Source organism: Chrysemys picta, chromosome 11 (assembly GCF_011386835.1).
Source record: "Chrysemys picta bellii isolate R12L10 chromosome 11, ASM1138683v2, whole genome shotgun sequence".
Lineage (NCBI taxonomy): Eukaryota > Metazoa > Chordata > Testudines > Emydidae > Chrysemys > Chrysemys picta.
Genome location: NC_088801.1, coordinates 53,838,650 through 53,858,747, shown reverse-complemented (window position 1 = coordinate 53,858,747; position 20,098 = coordinate 53,838,650). Strand labels below are relative to the sequence as shown.

The 20,098-nt window shown below is 38.5% G+C and overlaps 1 long non-coding RNA gene across 2 annotated transcripts in view; it reads left to right on the top strand.

Moving 5' to 3' along the window:
- The window catches only part of LOC101935863 (uncharacterized), a 53,720-nt gene that overhangs the window by 9,786 nt on the left and 23,836 nt on the right, over positions 1 to 20,098 (top strand). For both annotated transcript variants that reach the window (XR_010591630.1, XR_010591629.1), the window contains exons 2-3: positions 189 to 358; positions 1,564 to 1,603. This is a non-coding gene — a long non-coding RNA (uncharacterized LOC101935863). The remainder of the gene's footprint in view (positions 1 to 188; positions 359 to 1,563; positions 1,604 to 20,098) is intronic.

Genomic DNA, 20,098 nt, shown 5'->3' with positions numbered 1-20,098 from the left:
TCTGTCTTTTAGTCTTTAAAAGTAAGGAACTAATGTCATGGGCACCATAAAGCATATCCAGTACTCACACTTTGATTACAATTATAGCATGTTGTTGCATCTTTATTAAACAATCATATGAAGAATATTGGAAAACATAGAATCCCACAGCTAAGTTCCAATCATATGCTGCCTCTAGTTTTTATTAGAGAGACAATGTCCTGAGACTGACACGGCTACAACTACACTGCAAACAACAATAGAAGAGATCTTGTTTGTATTGTCACTCATCAATTATGTGCTGAACATAGAAAGAAATTGAACAGAATTCAGAACACAACACTGGTGACAAAGTTGATGGCAATGGAACGTGCATGATGCAAGTGTGATTTCTGTTGGTTTAATTTTTCAAATAGTAGGAAAGTGCTAGAATGTTTGAGTATTGTTGCTGGCGTCAATCAATGGCATGAAACTGTAATTGAGTGCATTCAGGCATTCATTTGAGGAATTGCTTATCTTTATTGAATATCAGTTTCATATAAGTGACAAGTCCGCTGTAATTTTCAGGTGGAGAATAAACCCCTGAAATGTTAATGGTTACTAAATACAAACCCATGTGAGAAGATATGCTACAGTTTCTGGTGAATAACAACAACAAAAAAGGCTAATTTATTCCAGTAGTTCAACAACAGCAAATTCATAAAACCACACTATAGAGAGTGCTTTTAAAAGCTAAACCAATAGAGCTAGCAACTACTATACATAACATACCTCCTCATATCACACCAAATTCAAAATTTTGGAGGTGTGATGCTGTATGATTGAAATATGATCACTTATATCATGGATATTGCCACTGTTAGACAATCTTGTACAAAATAGGTCATTTAAGGTGTTAATGGAAAAGTTATGATTCGCTAAATAAGATTATTCTGTTTAAATCAATGTATCATCACTGTACAGGAAATTATTAATATTGCCTATGTATCTATATCTCAAATGTGTTTGTTGCTGGCTGGGGTAACAGACACAAGGTAGTTTATATCCAGTCTAGCCAGCACATTTGTGAATGGACTAATCAAGTTTGATGGCCCATTAAATACCCTTCACTCCACCAATGGGCCACAGAAAAACTCATTCCACCCACATAGATCTTCCTGTAGATGCCTCAGCATGGATATGAGCAATGGCTTTCTCTGGGAGTCCTCAAGTCATGTAAGAATATGTGATATGCTCATGTGACACTGGATTCCATCTTGGGTCAGTAACTTTCCACAAACTGAGCTGTGAACTTTGTTTGAAACAGAAAATTTCCAGGCACATGGCAAAGGGTATAAAAGACCCCTGGGATAAGTACATTTTGCCTCTTTCCTGCTCTGATTCTCTGGATTTACAACTAAAAGGAGCATATTGAACTATGGAGTGAGGACCTTCCAATCTTTTGGAAGTCACCAGAGATACTTTATAAGTCAGCAGCCTATAACATCACTGCTACAAACCTGATAAAAGGACTTTGCAATTATTGTATGTATATGATCTATAAACCATTTTAACTCTCTTCTTCTTTTCTTAATAAACCTTTAGATACCAGTTACTGAAGGATTGACAGCAGCCTGATTATTGGGTAAGATCTGAGTTATATATTGACCTGGCTAAGTGGCTGATCTCTTGAGATTGTAACGACCCTATATTAGATTAAATTGGTTTTCAGTAACCACTCGTCATAGAATCCAGTGTCTGGGTGGTGAGACAAAGGCTGAAATGCCTAAATAGACTGCATTTTTGATTTCTTGTTAACCAGTGTGGTGAAATAGAAGTTTATTTTTGGTACAGGTTTGGTATAATCTAATGATAGAATAACCACCAGTTTGGGGTGAGCCTGCCCTATTTTTCAGCAGTTTGTCCTGAATCTGGAATTCTCAGCTGTGACCCACTGAGGGATGGTGACAGGAGGGTGTCACACAATGCCATTTACAGTATTAATAAAATACAATATTGCATAAATTAGAATATGTAAAGCATATGATATATAAACTAAGTGGCCAGATACTAAAAATGGCAAAAGGTCACTAAAAATCAACATTTAATATTGAAATGAATTGGCCAATTTTAAATTGTATCCTGGCTGACTACAACATCTATACACAAAATATCAGAGTATTTGGCATGATCTGAATAGATAGCTTTGGAATTGCTGTGCAGAGCTCCAGGGAAAGACAGAATGAGAAAAGAAAGTTTGGGAAGACTGATAGAATTATGGTTCCTCCAGCCTGCAGAGTCAGTTTTTTACAGCATATTGGCCTTTGAAAAATACAGAGAATATCCTCTTTCCATAGCATTTTCATTAACAGTATATCCTAGCAATTATTAGTACTAAGTATTTATATAACGTGGTCAGCATACATATTGTACAATCAGTGAGCTGTGCAACTAAAAATCAGTCCATAACTTCCCCCAGATATGTTACACACTTCAGTCATATCTGCTCTGCTTTTCTTTAAAGATTTCATAACAACTCATCTTCTGTCTTCCATGTTTATTTTGGGTTCTTCGGTTTTCTGGTTCTTTTTGTAGTTGAAAAGTGGCACTGATCTTAAAATGAAAGTCCAAACTTTTTCGGTCTTTCATTAGGCCTGAAATGGATTTTAAAAATTATATTTTCCTGGCTCTAATGCCTTCCTCTGGGGCTTTTTTTGTTTAGGTGCACTCTCAGTGCTTGAACTCACCACAGCAGTGGGTCATACTGCAGGCTTAGCAGGAACTGACCTTGCAGGATGGCACCTCAAATGGATCCGGGATAGCGTCTGTAACATTCATCTAGGATTCTGTTAGTGAGTTGATACTATTATTTCAAACATGAAAGTAAAATCTTCCCCTCCCCCACCCACTCAACAGCCAGTTTCTTAACATGTTGTTATTGAAGTTCCACCAGGTCACAACAGCTGGAATCAGTTGTAGAAGAGCCTATCCTAAATCCCTTTGTAATTTAGAGACAACAGAAGAGTGCTTGACATGTCTAATCAGCTTCTGGTTTTTGTTCTAACCACACTTCCTTGCTGCAAAGCAGCCGGGCATGTGCAAAATATCTATGTACGTTAGAATCATTTGCACCTTTTATTCTGCTAGGGACTATGTAGATGTTACCAATATCTTTGTCAACCTTTCATTTTTCAACCATGGCAAAAATGTTTCCAAAATGGCAGCTCCTGTGCCTTTGCTGTGAAGTACAGCTCTTCTACTTGAGAATGCAGGTGTCCAGCTAGCACCTCAACCACAGGACCATTCTTCTTCTTGTGGTTTAAAGTCATGGAAAACAACTTCTGGCTATGCTGTAGTTATTTTCACTTGTAAAGTCTTACCTCCAGACAATCATAAACTCAACTACTCAGCTGGCCTCTCTGTCTTCAAAAGCAACCAATCATGGGATTTAGCAGATTTAGCATGACACCTCAACATACCCTATTTGATAGTCATATCTTTTTTCAAAACATTGTCCAAGTCATTTGAAATACCTTTCCTAATGATAGATGTGGATTTGCGTACAAAATCAAAACTGATTTGGGCATTCATACCATCCCTGATCAATTCACTATTGTTCAGCAGTTTAGCTCTGGGGTTGACCTAATATACATATTGAATTTTCCAAAATATTTCCATTATTTTAATTCACTGGGAGTCAGGCTTTTTTTGCATGGTTATGCAGATATGAGTGCTCTTTATGCTCTCCTGCTCTACTTTATGGCTTGCTCACCTACAGATTGGCACACAACAGGGCAATTACCTGCAAACAGTCTATCTTGATAGATACCAATTTTGTGCAATTTATATGGAGGAGGCATCCTTCATGATTTTTCCATATAAATTAAATCTAAATTGTCTCTAGATGGGTCATAAATCATTCATGAATGAAGTCATAGGTGGATAACTACTTGGTACTAGCAATGATATTTTACTTTAGGCAGAGATAGTATATTTCTTCTGGAAATATACTATAGATCTATATGTCCACAGGAGAAATGTTAAATCCAAGTCTCTGATGTCATTTTTATTTGGGAATATCATAATGTTCACAGTAAACTCAGAGCAACAGAGCATTAAATAATGTAACTGTAGTCATCATATGGATAAAATGTTTCCTAAGAGATGGCAGAAACCTCCAGTGGGAAGTCAGTGAGAGCTGACAGCACTCTGTCTTGTTCAAGAAGCATTTGACACCTTGCAAATCAGGCCCATACTAAGCAGTGGGTTAAGAAACAAAGCCACTTGAATAGCAAATCAACAAAAGATATCAGAAATCTTTACAGATTATCTCCTTGAGAATAAAATGTAAATATAAAAATGGGGATTGGATGGTAAATATTATATATATATATATATATATATATATATATACACACACACACACACACACACACACACACACACACACACACACTTTAAAACCTGTATAGTTCTTTTAAATTCAGTGCAATAGACTTTTAACTGTAAGTTCATATAGACATAGGGACAGATTTAGGCACCTAAAGATGCAGATAGGCACCTAGTGGGATTGAAAAAAGTGCCTGAGTGAGTTATGTTCCTAACTCATTCAGGCACTTTTGTCAATCCCACTAGGCTCCTATTTGCAGTAGGTGCTTAAACAGCTGTGTAAATATAGCCCATAATTCACAGAACTTTACTGTGACAATAAAATTGTATTGCTCTTCCAAAATAAGTATGTTGGTGACAAATACTTAGAAAATATTATCAACATAAACCAACATTTTCAAAGTTAGATGCCTAAAATTAGGTCCCTAAGCAACAAGGAACCTGATCTTCAAAGATACTGAGAAAACACAGCTCCCATGAGGTCAATGATGCAACATATTTATTTTGAAGGTGGGAGATTTCCATGGAACTAAAGGCAGTGGCAGTTGTTGGTGCTGAGCTCTGAAAGCCAGGCCACCTCTATTTACCTGCCTAAATATGGATTTAGGTGCCAACTTCAGGTTACCCAAATTTGGCTGGAATGTATAACTAAATAATTGTGATAAAAAATAAAACGTTTGTTTGTTTTTTAAACTAACTCCACTGTTCTGAAATTAATTTAATACTAGACAAAGTTATGGATTTTTTCCTTTCACATTATTCATGATGAAAAAGTACAAGATACTTGAAACAATAGTGCTGATTTTCCTCACATTTACCTTTTTTATTTATGCTGGTGGACTTTATGGACTTCAACAGAGTTCCTCCAGACTTAGGGCCCAAACCAATTCCCATTAAAAATCAATGGAAGGCTTTCCCTGGATGCTGGATTTGGGTCTCAAACCTGGCAGAATCAGACTGAATAATATATTGAGGTGTAATCTGACATTACCAGCCAATGTAGTTCTGCCAAGGAGTAAAGTTTTAGTATAAGGAAAATGAATCTGTTGTTGTCTTTGTCTTGTCCTGCAATAATCATATCAGATCATAACATTTGAGAATAATGTCCTTTGTTAGGGCTTGATCCAAGCTGTTACTTTGCAGATATGGATCCAGAAATCACTGGGTGGGATTCATGCAAATCACAGACTTTCAACACTATTCCAATTTTTAAACATACCAATGAACACTTATTTTTAACTTGCGAGACTTCATTATAAAAAGCATCATAGGTCTTTATTCTTTATTTCATTTACTTATTCATTAAAGAAGTTTCAAACTCTGCTCTGTGCCATTCACCAAGCCCAGGTTGCAGTAGGACTGTACACTGTGCATGACTTAAGTGCTACATTTTTTATTTCTAAAACCATCGACAATTATTAAACTCTTTAGGAATAAATGTCCTTATTAGCATGAAGATTAGAGCATCCAAAGTGCTGTGAAATGTCAGCTGCTTGTCAGAAGTCATTTTGAGTGGGCTCTCTTGACCCATCCCAATTTAAAAGTCTGTTTCGCTGGAACAAGACAGATAATGAGGGCACACAAAAGCAGCTCATTAAATGAGCTATACAAAAAATTTGTCTTACTAATTGAAAGAGCATAAGCTAAAATTATGGTACCTTAGTTAAATATCCAAAGTGTTCAAAAATGTCATGAGAAATAAATAACTTCATTTTAGGACTGACTTTTTCAGAAGTCTGGAACATTATGTATTAGAATAAATGAGAATATGTAATGAAGCAGAGTCAGAAAGCCTATCAGGCTCACAGGAACTTGGTCAGAGAATGAGAGACGGCGAGATCACAACTAGGCGAGTCAGGCAGGAATTCAAATCTAGGATGCAAATAAAGTCCTTCATCAGAAGAAAGAATGTGATGGGTAAAGACCTTTGATGTCTACCTCTTTTAGAGGAATAGCAACAACATAGCAGTAGATCTTTATATTAACTAGAGTAACATCTCAGCCCGAAGAAAATGCACACTACTAATAAAAACAGCTTTAGCCCAACTAAACAGTCATCCTGAAAGAGTCAAATCAGTGGTGATTATACTCAATGTCACTACTGAGCTAAGTCATAGTGAATATGTAGGTCCTGATTTGGATCTCATTTATATTAGTGTAAATCAGGAGTAACTCCAGTGAAGTCAATGAATTATACCAGTGTAAAACTGGTGTACACAAGATCAGAATCAGTTCTTTGGTTTAGAGATGTCAGGTTTGCTAGTCCCTTATGGTTTTGGGAGACATTGAATAGATAAGCATTTGTTAGGAAAATTATGGCTCATTTACTGTTCTTGAACTATTACTGTTACATACCATCACTATCTGCTTCATCTATTTCTGATTTTATCCTAGGCATACATGTCAGTGTGTATGTGTGTGTGTGTGTGTGTGTGTGTGTGTGTGTATTTATATTCATTCACTGATTTATAAAGGTTGTATCTCAAATTGTACTGCTAACACACTTAGATTGCGATAGGTATGTACTAAACACAAATCTATATTAATAAAAATAAATACTCCCATACAAACTAGGCCAAAGTGGAGACAATTTATTCCTTATATATGAGTAATAACCTAGATAGATAGATAAAAATTCTAACCTATATCTATCTTTTTTTTTTGCCAAGAGTGCTTGTTTCATTCAGGGACATCATTTCGGGGGCGGGGAGGGGAATTGGGGTGAGGTGGGACAAACTTGTGTCAGCACATAGAACATCATATGTGATAATAACCTTGGGCCAATGTAAAAAGTGACCTATGAAAAGTCTGGGGGGAGGCGGACTACTACATCCCTTGCCTCATAGCAAATGATGCCCTATATTTTATTCATAAACTAAATAATGCATTGGAGGGGGGAGGAGGCTATTTTCATTTGGGCTAAGAGCTGGCTATCTGATTATGAACACAAGGAGGTTGCATTTGTAACTGATTTGCTTATGAGTCAACATGGTTTTTGCACAACATGGAAATTGTGCCTCACCACTCTACTAGAATTCTTTGAGGGGGTCAAACAAACATGTGGACAAGGATGATCCAGTGGATATAGTGCACTTAGACTTTCAGAAAGCCTTTGACAAGGTCCCGCACCAATGGCTCTTACGCAAAGTAAGCTGTCATGGGATAAGAGGGAAGGTCTTTTCATGGATCGATAACTGGTTAAAAGATAGGAAACAAAGGATAGGAATAAATGGTCAGTTCTCAGAATGGAGAGAGGTAAACAGTGGTGTCCCCCCGGGATCTGGACTGGCACCAATACTATTCAACATATTCATAAATGATCTGGAAAAAGGGGTAAACAGTGAGGTGGCAAAATTTGCAGATGATCTATTCAAGATAGTTAAGTCCAAAGCAGACTGTGAAGAGTTACAAAGAGATCTCACAAAACTGGGTGACTGGGCAACAAAATGGCAGATGAAATTCATTGTTGATAAATGCAAAGTAATGCACTTTGGAAAACATAATTCAACTATACATATAAAATGATGGTGTCTAAATATGCAGTTATCACTCAAGAAAGAGATCTTGGAGTTATTGGGGATAGTACTCTTGAAAACAGCCACTCAATGTGCAGCAGCAGTGAAAAAGGCTAACAGAATGTTGGGAGTCATTAAGAAAGGGACAGATAATAAGACAGAAAATATCATATTACTTCTATATAAGATGTGGGCATATCATAGATTTAAGTACTGCATGCAGATGTGGTCACCCCACTCAAAAAATATATATTGGAATTGGAAAAGATACAGAAAAGGGCAACAAAAATGATTAGGGGTATGGAACTGCATGCATATGAGGAGAGATTAATATGACTGGGATTTTTCAGTTTGGAAAAGGGACGACTAAAGGGGAGATATGTTTGAAGCCTATAAAATCATGACTGGCATGGAGAAAGTAAATAAGGAAGTGTTATTTACTCCTTCTCATAACACAAGAACTAGGGGGTCACCAAATGAAATCAATAGTCAGCAGATTTAAAACAAACAAAAGGAAGAATTTCTTCAGACAGTGCACAGTCAACCTGTGGAACTCTTTGCCAGAGGATGCTGTGAAGGCCAAGACTATAACAAGGTTCAAACAAGAACTAAATAAATTCAGGAAGGATAGGTCCATCACTGGCTATTAGCCAGGATGGGCAGGAATGGTGTTGCTAGCCTCTGTTTGCCAGAAGCTGGGAATGGGTGACGGGGGATGGATCACTTGGTGATTGCCTGGTCTGTTCATTCCCTCTGTGGCACCTGGCATTCGCCACTATCAGAAGATAGGATACTGGGCTAGATGGACCTTTGGTCTGATGCAGTACGGCCGTTCTTATGTTAACTACTCATATTTTTCAGCCATGCTGAAATTGCAGGTACAAAAATGTGAGCACAGAAGACTATTGCTCTATCATTCATTCAAGAGCAAAATGGGTTGGATAAATCTGTCCATGTAGACTTATGAATTTCCATTTGATTTTATGAACTCTATTTCTTACTATGACCTTCAGTGTGGGTTAAAACTTCTTTTATATTGCAGAAGATAGACCATGCCTGTGAATCTGAAACAGGGCCATCAGGAGTCATCTACCTTGAATAGTTCTACCCTGGTGGGACAATGGGGATTACCTGCCGAACCATTAGCTTTTAGTGACCCTCTGATAGCATTCCTTTTCAGGGGCTGGAGAATGGAAAATCACAGTATATGAACAGAAGCAGGAAAAGGTTTTAGAAGCCTGTTTACGGAGAGAGGAGGTTCTGAAATCCTCCCCTTTAACTCTCTCTTCCAGAGCAGGATTGAAAGAGCTGCAGTTTTTTCTCCAATTGACCACCTGGTAAGGTGTTCAAGCTGCTTTTAAAAAGAGACATGAGCTCTGAGGAGGGGATCCATATCATCACCAGAGAGAAAAGACATGCTGAAAAGTGAAGCAGGAAGGGCACGCCTTCCTCTGTGAAGGCGCTGACCAAAAACCAAAAGTCTCTCAGGAACTGTGCGGACACTCGGGAGGGATTCATATTCAGGTGTTGGGTTTTTTCCATGAATTTCCATGCTCTCCCAGAGTAAAGTGTGTGTGTGTGTGTGTGTTTAAGAAATTCCTTTGTAGAGTCTCTCTTCCTTACATAATGACAGGTTTCAGAGTAGCAGCCGTGTTAGTCTGTATCCGCAAAAAGAACAGTACTTGTGGCACCTTAGAGACTAACAAATTTATTAGAGCATAAGCTTTTATGGGCTACAGCCCACTTCTTCGGATGCATATAGAGTGGAACATATATTGAGGAGATATATATATATATATACACACACACACACACACACACACACATACAGAGAGCATGAACAGGTGGGAGTTGTCTTACCAACTCTGAGAGGCCAATTAAGTAAGAGAAAAAAACTTTTGAAGTGATAATCAAGATAGCTCAGTACAGACAGTTTGATATGAAGTGTGAGAATACTTACTTCAATGTTTGTAGTGGCTCATTGAATCTCTCCCCCCTTGTAAGTATTCTCACACTTCTTATCAAACTGTCTGTACTCCTCAATATATGTTCCACTCTATATGCATCCGAAGAAGTGGGCTGTAGCCCATGAAAGCTTATGCTCTAATAAATTTGTTAGTCTCTAAGGTGCCACAAGTACTCCTGTTCTTTCTGTTCCTTACTTTATCTGTCATGTGTCCCTGAAGAGTTCAGCTACTCATCAGAGTGCTTGTGAGGATGATGCTCTGGGGGAGGAGCATATATAAAGCTGCTGGGGGACTCAGGAGGGCTGAGGCACTGGTTTCAGGGTCTAGATGGCTGAACCACAGAGATCTACTGCCAAGAAAGGGGTCAGACCTAGAGTCTGCACCAGTGGAGCATGCTCTGAATGACCCAGAGATAGGAGCAGTGTTCAGTCACTATCTAGACCGAGAGAGCTAGCAGTAGCACATGGGATACAGAAGCTTGAGTCCAATACAGTAAGTTGGTGCCCATCCACAAGGGGAAGTGGGTGGCAAACTCAGCCCAGGGCTGTAATAGTTGTGCTCATGTCAAGACAAATGCATCTGTTATTATGGAATTCAGAAACTACTCTGTACATATTAATACATCCAATAAAATCCTCTCAGCTTCCCTGCTGCTGATGCTACAAGTGCCTCTCAAAATGTTAAACATTCCCAACTCCCATTCATAAATTTATTTAGGTTTATTTCAAACACACCTCCAATTGTTTAAATGTTCAGCAACTTGACGGATCAGTCCCATTTAATAACCTACAGTCCCCCCAAAAATCCTGTTGTCTACCAATGGTTTAAATGCATCATGTTAAGTGTTGATCCCCTCATTTCACATGTAACATGGCACAATTACAGCTTAATAACAAAAAAAATAATTATTAATTTAATTCACTTAAATAATCCCAATATAACTGAGTTTATCAAAGGACAGGTATAAATTATTCTCACCCACCAGCAAGGACAGAAAAAGGAGAAAAAGGTAGGTGTGTGTGTGTGTGTGTGTGTGTGTGTGTGTAAAACGGGTGTAAGACATTCACTCTCAGCCTAGAGCCTGGGCTCTAGGTCCCAGAGCCCGGGCTCTAGCCTGAACGGCTACATTGCAATTTTACAGCCTTTCAGCCTGAGCTCCTGGAGCCCAACTCAGCTGACCCAGGGTAGCCACGAGTATTTAATTGCCACCAGTGTGGCTTCTTTCAGTGCATGCTTAACTTTACTCTCACTAACACAGGATTGCTCCTGCTCACCATTGAAGCCAACGAGCAGATCCTCAAAGATATTTAGGCTCCTAACTTCAAATGATTTAATTGGGAACAAGATCTGGCCCACAACTGATAAACCTTAACATCTTTTGTATATATACAATTTCTGTCACCTGTGCACATGTACAAGTGCTTGAAGAGTGTGAGTGCAGTTATCTGCAGGTGAAACGGATAGAAAATGAAACCACTTTCTGAAATTCAGCTCCCAAATCTATGAAGAAAGCTGGTTCATTAGAGGTCTCTTATTTCTAACCAAGGGTTTAGTTACATGAAAATACTTAATCCTTTATTTCTGAATGAGAGAACCCACACAGGACTTCAATGTGCATAAGTTAAAGTGCATTAACTTCACAGCTTTCATTGACTCTCTTAACTTTCCTAAGTTACAGTGAGCGACTTCTGAATGAGGGTGTTAACTTGTGCACATTAACTTCACACCTTTAGTTGATTCAGGAAAGTTAAACTCAGTGAGCCCATGTAGACAAGCCCCTAATGATTCTATCATTTAAATGATTTCAGAACCACTAGTTTCACCAGTCCCCTGCACCAGAACTCTGCCCAGCTTATCACACAAGCCTCAGAAACCAACGACTTTGGAATATTGCAGAGTAGTGTCTTTTGTAACGTGAAGATGTTGGGGAACCAAAGTGCCTTATTACAGCAGAATCTGTAACTGTAAATCTTCTAATGAGTGTACACATATTCATTAAAAAATGGTGTGGGTTGCATAAGTTACAGTAGCCAAGGGCAGCTGTAACTTCCAGTGCATACATTATTGTGCATATGACTCTGTGCAAGTAATTACCCTGCCAGTCAATAAAAATGAATAATTACCTTAGCAATAAATGTCATTAAGTATATTTCTGAACAGTACAAATGAATACATTGGTTTATTCCAGTAACATTTTTAGTTTGCATTCTAATTTTTAAGAATAGTTTTAAGAAGCAAAAATGGCTGATACAGTAAGGTTCATCCCCTTAAGACAGGTGCCATGTAAGAAAATATTCATAAGTTTCAGCTAGCAGAGGGTCTGTTTTTAGGACTGTCTGTTAAAGCCAGTTGCATTGCAGTCTTAAAAGCAAGGTGATAATTTTGTACAGAAGTTCCACTGAAGTAATTTAAAGAAGTCATTTATTTCTCAATTTTTAGATTAAAGGTGTTTCTTCCAAGTCTATATCAGGCCTTCTCTCTCTCTGATTCTAGTCATCAGACACTAATATAAGTTTCCCATTCCTTGTATTCAAATGCTCACTCACTTGAATATCTCTAAAGCTACCAATACCACTAGCATAATACAACTCAGTATCATAAGAGACAACTGTAATAAACTAGTCTGATCTGCTACATAACACAAAAGTCATAGGCCTTCCCTGTACAGGTTGAACCTCTCATGTCCGGCACCCTCAGGACTTTACCGTTGCCAAACCAGAGAATTTGTCGAACCACAGGAGGTCAATATTGTAGTGAGCAGGTCTCTTTTTTTTTTTCTTGCTGAGGCGAATAAACAGAATAATGCTTGCAATGCCGTCTAGCCAAGGCTTACCAGCTGTCTTCATAATAAAGCGTTAGTGTTACACAATTTTACTATACTGGTACAAGGAAATAAGAAGTAAAGCATAAAAACAAAAAAAAACAAAAAAAAACACATAACAAAATCATGCCAGACCATGGATGTTGCCGGACCAGAGAGTGCCAGACTAAAGAAGTTCAACCTGTATTAATTTCTGTTTGAACTAGAGCAGATCTTTTAGAAAATCCTACAATCTCAATTTTAAAAGGGCTAGAGATAGAGAATCCACCACAATCCTTGGTAAATTGTTCCAGTGGTTAATTACCTTCACTTGTTAAAAAATTCGGTCTTATTTCCAGTCTGAATTCATCTAGTTTCAACTTCTAGCCATTGGTTCTTGTTATATCTTTGTCTGCTAGACGGAAGAGACCATTATCCAGTTTTTGTTCCCCAAGTAGATACTTTTAGACTGATCAAGTTACCTCTTAACCTTCTGTTTGTAAGATAAACCAATGGTACTTCCTGAGTTTATCACTCTCTACCATTTATCAACATCCTTCTTGAATTGTGGACACTAGGACAAGACACAGTATTCCATTAGCAGTTGCACCCTTGCCAAATACTCCTATTAAAAAATCTACAGTTTATACATCCATTTATACATCCAAGGATTGCATAAGCCCTTTTGGCCACAGTATCTCAATGGGAGCACACCTTCAGATGATTATCCACCGGCACCCACACATTTTTTTTTAGTCACTGCGTCCCACGATAGATACGCCCATCCTATACACTTTGGCCAAACATAATGTTATACATCTAGGATCATATATAATAAATTACACTTGTATTTCTATATTTATAAATGTATGATAAATACATGACCTTTGTACGGAATTTCCTACATAGAAAAAAATTCCACCATGTTGAACAGTTGAGACACAGCATGAGAACAGACTATAGGTCAAAATTGGTATAGAGAGGCAGGACTCTTACATCATTTCAAAAGCATCGTTCTGTGCACATAGATGAAAACAGGTCTCCTTTCAAGCCCTGCCTCTTTCATTGATGCTTCAACTATTTTAGGGGAAGGAGGCAGGGCTCTTTTTGAGCCTAATCTTCATTCATACACATCTTCAGCGATTGTAATGAAGGAGTCAGGACCCTTTCAGACTCCTTGACTTAGCACAAAACATAACAAATGTCAGAGAAAAAGGTAAAGCTCTGAGAAAGTGCACAGTATAAATCATTGTAGAAGACTGAAAATGCACCTTTACTGTAGGTTTTGCTATCTACAATTCATTCAGTCATTAATGACTAGAACATATTCTGATCCAAAGTGGATGTACGGTAGGAAGGGTAGAAGAGGGGGTCAGTGTGTGTGTGTTTATTTTTTATATATATATTTGAGAGAGAGAACGAGAACCGTGTACTCGGTGTTTCTAACAATCCCGCCAAAGGAACAAGCGGGCAGGCCATGCAGGGGTGAGAATTCTGCACCATTTTATGGTCCCTAGCAACTCACTTCTCTCCAGCACTACAGGAGCTAGTGCCTCAAAGAGAAGACTTTGAAGCATGAATCCTTCCAGTGCTACTCTGGGGAACTGGGGACCTACATATGATCCCTTGCACAGCGTGGTGTCTAAGGGAACAAGCTAATCCTAATTTACTAATTTGAATAACAATTGAAAAGATGCCATTGATAACTATACTAAAGAAACATGCATTAATGACAACATTGTTTAATTTTCTCAGCCAGCCAAGGTGAAATGCTGATTGCTATTTCCCCACTATATTGCAGGCTAAATTAGGGAACAATAAAGTTATGTAGTTTTGAAGCAATATGGAAATGTACAGTGGTGGCTCTAGCTAAACACTAGTTAAACACTGGTGCACAGTATGAACCATTGTAGAAGACTGACTGATGAGATGAGGGCCTACAAAATATGTTTTTTTCTTCTTCCTTACGTTAGCTCTGCTTTTACATATTCGCTCATGTGGATCCCCCCCCCCCGCATTAATTCTGTTAGGAGGGACAAGTAGTTTAGACAAGACCCTCTTTAAATCTGACAGCCTCCTCTACTGTAACCATGTGTATTGTCAAGTCACTCTAACAATAGTGTAGGTGTAATTTAAAAGGGCAACTTAAATATAAGTGTGATTGTGGAGGTTGTGATGATGCATATAAATCTCTCTCTAGATATTCATCTCAATATGCACATGTGAATCTGTTGTGCATTTGTTGGCATCTTATTTATTTTTAAGATAAACAGGTAATCATTTTTCTCACTCCTTGGGTATAGGCAAAAATATTAACAAGGGTCAAGGCTGCAAAATGAGAGTGATGAAAATTCACTTCCGACACCAAATACATGATGGACTTTCTTAGGGACCTGATGAGATTATCATTAAATTGTCTTTTTAGAGAGGTGAGTATTCCTGTATTTTAGGGCCAAATTCTCAGGTGACGCAAATCAGTTTAGCTCCATTGACTTCATATTTCTGTCTCTCTATTGCATTGGTAGTGATTTAGATATTTTAAACTATCATTCTACCTTTCAAAAGTATTTTGCATTTCATCTGCAGTTTTGTCTATATTTTATGTTAATAGCAGTTCTATAGCACTATAAATCTTCAAATACCCATAAACAATAATTAACCAATCCTTTTAACACCCCTATGAGGTAGGTGTTATCCAAGTTATAGAGATGGAATTACTGAGACTAAGGCTATCTCGACACTGCACTTTTGTTGTTAAAACTTTTGTCATTCAGGGGTGTGTTTTTTTTCACACCCCTGAATGCCAAAATTTTAACAATAAAAGGTGCCGGTGTGGACAGCGCTTCGTCGGCAGGAGATGCTTTCCCGGCGACAAAGCTATCACCCCTGGTTTTATTTTGTCGTCAGGAGAGCTCTCTCCTGGCAACAAAGAGAGGCTATGCTGCTTATCTTACAATGGCACAGCTGCAGAGGCATAGCTGCACCGTTGTAAGGTGTGCAGTGTAAACATAGCACAAAAACAGTTTAACTTACCACAGACCTCTGCAGGAGTCATCATCACCACTATGATTAGGACAACTGGATTTCCCATTCTTTCAAATGTTTTGAGATTTCATAAGATTTCTTGCCAGCAAGTTAAAGAAGTATGGGCTGGATGAATGGACTATAAGGTGGATAGAAAGCTGGCTAGATCGTCGGGCTGACTGGGTAGTGATCAATGGCTCCATGTCTAGTTGGCAGCCGGTATCAAGTGGAGTGCCCCAAGGGTCGGTCCTGAGGCCGGTTTTGTTCAATATCTTCATTAATGATCTGGAGGATGGCATGGACTGCACCCTCAGCAAGTTTGCAGATGAGACTAAACTGGGAGGAGTGGTAGATATGCTGGAGGGTAGGGATAGGATACAGAGGACCTAGACAAATTAGAGGATTGGGCCCAAACAAATCTGATGAGGTTCGAAAAGGACAAGTGCAGAGTCGTGCACTTAGAACAGAAGAATCCCCATGCACTGCTACAGACTGGGGACCGAGTGGCTAGGCAGCAGTTCTTCAGAAAAGGACCTAGGAGTTACAGTGGACGAGAAGCTGGATATGAGTCAACAGTGTGCCCTTGTTCGCAAGTAGCCTAACGGCATTTGGGGCTGTATAAGTAGGAGCATTGCCAGCAGATCGAGGGACATGATCATTCCCCTCTATTCGGCATTGGTGAGGCCTCATCTGGGATACTGTGTCCAGTTTTGGGCCCCACACTACAAGAAGGATGTGGAAAAATTGGAAAGAGTCCAGCGGAGGACAACAAAAATGAGTAGGGGCTGGAGCAATGACATATGAGGAGAGGCTGAGGGAACTGGGATTGTTTTGTCTGCAGAAGAGAAGAATGAGGGGAGATTTGATAGCTGCTTCTAACTACCTGAAAGGGGGTTCCAAAGAGGATGTATCTAGACTGTTCTCAGTGGTAGTAGATGACAGAACAAGGAGTAACGGTCTCAAGTTGCAGTGGGGGAGGCTTAGGTTGGATATTAGGAAAAACTTTTTCACTAGGAGGGAGGTGAAGCACTGGAATGGGTTACCTAGAGAGGTGGTGGAATCTCCTTCCTTAGAAGTTTTTAAGGTCAGGCTTGACAAAGCTCTAGCTGGGATGATTTAGTTGGGGATTGGTCCTGCTATAAGCAGGGAGTTGGACTAGATGACCTCCTGAGGTCCCTTTCAACCCTGATATTCTATGATTCTATGATAATATTCCCCTTTCTGCTTTGGGATAAATCCAACACTCTGTGGAATATTTAAAGATGGGGGCGGGAGTGAAATAAATAGCTTAGTGGTTAGCACACTCAGAGGTGCTAGAAGTAGGGGTGCTGGTGCTGCGGCAGCACCCTCTGGCTTGAAGTGGTTTCCATCAGATGCAGGGATTACAGTATGATTCAATTGCTTTCAGCACCTATGAGTGCACTCACGTGGGAGACCCAGCTTCAAGCCCCTGCTCTGAATCAGGGGAAACTAATATTTTGTTGAACGTTTCCTGACCAGTTTTAGCTAGAACTCAGGCATTCTTGCTTCCCAGCACTGTGTTCAGACCACTGGATCATATTTCTCTTTCCTACTTTTTGATTAGTTAAGGGCATTGCTAGTGCTGTGCATTTCTGAATCTCTTCTTCAGCGATTATTTTACATTACCTGAAACAAAATAGTTCTCTGTAACAATAAAACAGTTTCATATAGATTGATCTGTTAAACACAATTTAGAAACCACTGCCATCATAATCAGGTGTATTAGGAGAGAAGACCCAACAATTTCATTAACTGCACCAGTACTTAGTTCAGTCTGGGTCATCTCAGAATTCTTGAAACATCTAGTTCACAGCAAGAATGCCCTGGATTAGCATAATTACTCCCATACTAAGAGTGCCCCATCTAATATTCATAGTCATTCCTTTGTTAGTAACTTTAAAGGTGCAAATGTACCTTGCTCAAATCTGCCAGAATATTAAATTGTTTAAGATCAGGACAGCTAAAAGATTTTCATCAAAAGCTCTCCAAAATGTTTCTGATAACCCAGTGGGCCAGCAAAGTCATTTCTCAGACCTTCAACAAAGATATACTGGTTCTTATAACCTTTCCCATTCCATGGATTATTCTAAAGAAAGTGTCTAATCTGGGTTTTTTATGACCTGCCGGTTACTAGAATTCCTGCTGCCTGGATCCCCAGTAGCAATGGAATCCATTGGGAACATACTATTTTTATTCTTCACCACTTCTTCTGCATCTAGCACTGACATCCAGTACATTTTTTTCATGTTCTGCATTGGCTCCTTTGTAACCAGCTCTTCACACTAGATCACTTATTTTCTCCATTATTAGTAGCCTCATAATTGCAGTAGCTCTCTAATAACTATGCACACAGCCAGAAATACTCCTTTCATAGGGTCACTCAGTCCAGTAAGATCAAAAGGATTTTGGGGTCTCCCTCCTCATCATTTTCACTATGGGCTTTCATGAATCGACCTGGGAACAAGAGGCGTTCTGGGACCTGATATCTTAAGACAGCAGCTTTAACACATTTGCTATCCCCAAAATCTTATTGGTCATACTCCATTCTTATTCAAGAGAAATTACCATTGGAGCAAATAATCCTCTCCTCAGCACACAGATCAGATAAGGGTTCTGCATGGCAGGGAGGTCAGCAAGGAAGGATACAGAAGCCTCCCTACAAGTGTTATGGTTGCCACAGTCCTGCAATAGCCTTGTTGTCTACTGGTCACTAATTATTGATCTATTTCAGAGAGAGATATATTTGGGGTCAGTTATTTTCTCATAAATGTGATCTCGAGAAATCACATGTAGATAGTAGGTATTGTTTCTTCAGTTATGTTTAAAATACAGCCAGTATATATATTTTAGCTTTAAATTGTGCAAAGAAATGTACATAAATGTACCATGCATGAATCTGGCTTAACACATGCTTGTTATAGGAAATACCATCTCAAACCAATGTTTTTTTAGCAGATAGTTTTTTAATACGATATCTAAATCCACCATCAGTTTCTGCAGCTGACCATACACAACAATTCATATGACACCAGGTATGAGCTCACTTGATAATAGAAATGTAAGATGTCTAGCATCTAATTTAACAAGTATTACTTTATGTTATGAGCCATTAATAACCCAGAAAAACAAACAAAAATGCCCCAGAAATGATAGGAAATGAGTAACTAATGATAACTAAGTACTATCACCACCATTAAGCAGAATCATATCAAATGAAAATTGCAATATTACTCATTTATGAAATTCACTTAATATTTTATCATAATAAGTATGCAGTAATTATCTTTACATACTGAAGGTGAATTTCAGTTATTACATACTTGTTATTTAAAAATTACCCTTGGATCACTATTACAGGGGATAGAATTAATATATCTTCTCTTAAACCTTTTAGTTAAAGAACTGTCATGATAAAAAAACATGTTCTTTTAACTGATACAGTCAGTTTTGGGGTAACAACCAGGTCATTTTACAAGGACAATACTTCACTTTTGGAGAATTCATTAGATGATCATGCCTGAACTGCATAATTACTGGTGATTTTGCAATTGTTTTGTTCCATTTCTCTTACTGCAATGGTACTTAGAGTAAGGTCATTATTCACCTAATTATTTAACATGGTTATAATGAAACAAGCATTTGGACTAGTTATTGATGACATTTGAAAAATGTACTTTGAACCCGCCAATATATAGGCAGAGTGTCATTGTATAACTACAGTGGGTTTTAAAAAAAAAAATAGTTACCCATGTTATAATCGTAGTAAGATGGCCCTGGGTTGTAGTTAGTAGTGCAAAAAATGACCAGTTTTCAATTTAAAAGTCTATTTGTATGCAAAACCTGGCACAGTAGCTGTAGATTTCTTATAGACCTCAATTTCTCAACTTCCTAAAGCACAACCCCCTTCCAAAACAAACAAAACCCCAATTTTGTCATGGTAAGAACTATAAAATTGTGAATCAGGGTAAAAAAATAATCAAGATTTTAAATGACCGTTTTCTCAATGAGTAGTTTCCATCTTCTGTCAAATTCTCATGATGGACCTAATTGTGTAGCTGAGTCCAGGGCCTGCTCTATATTCTGAAATGAACCCTATTGATATCTATGTGGAGCTCCCCATAGACTTGGGAATTCAGTCACGTGCAACCAATTGCAGAACCTGGGCCTATGTTGTTTCACTGGTTTTGTCAGTGGTGAGAAACTTTTCATTCAGCTCCACATTGGCAGACTAGTTGAAATGAAATAAGATCCAAACTGAGCATGTACCCATCTGTGACCCTAAAAGCCCCTCAATGCCAACTGGGAATGGGTTCACTGTCATGTAACAGCAACTCCCATTAGGCCTGAAGAACTCATTACACCTAAAACGTTGCTCTCATAGTATTTATCTATGAAAAATATTGTGTAAGATATCAAATAAAAGC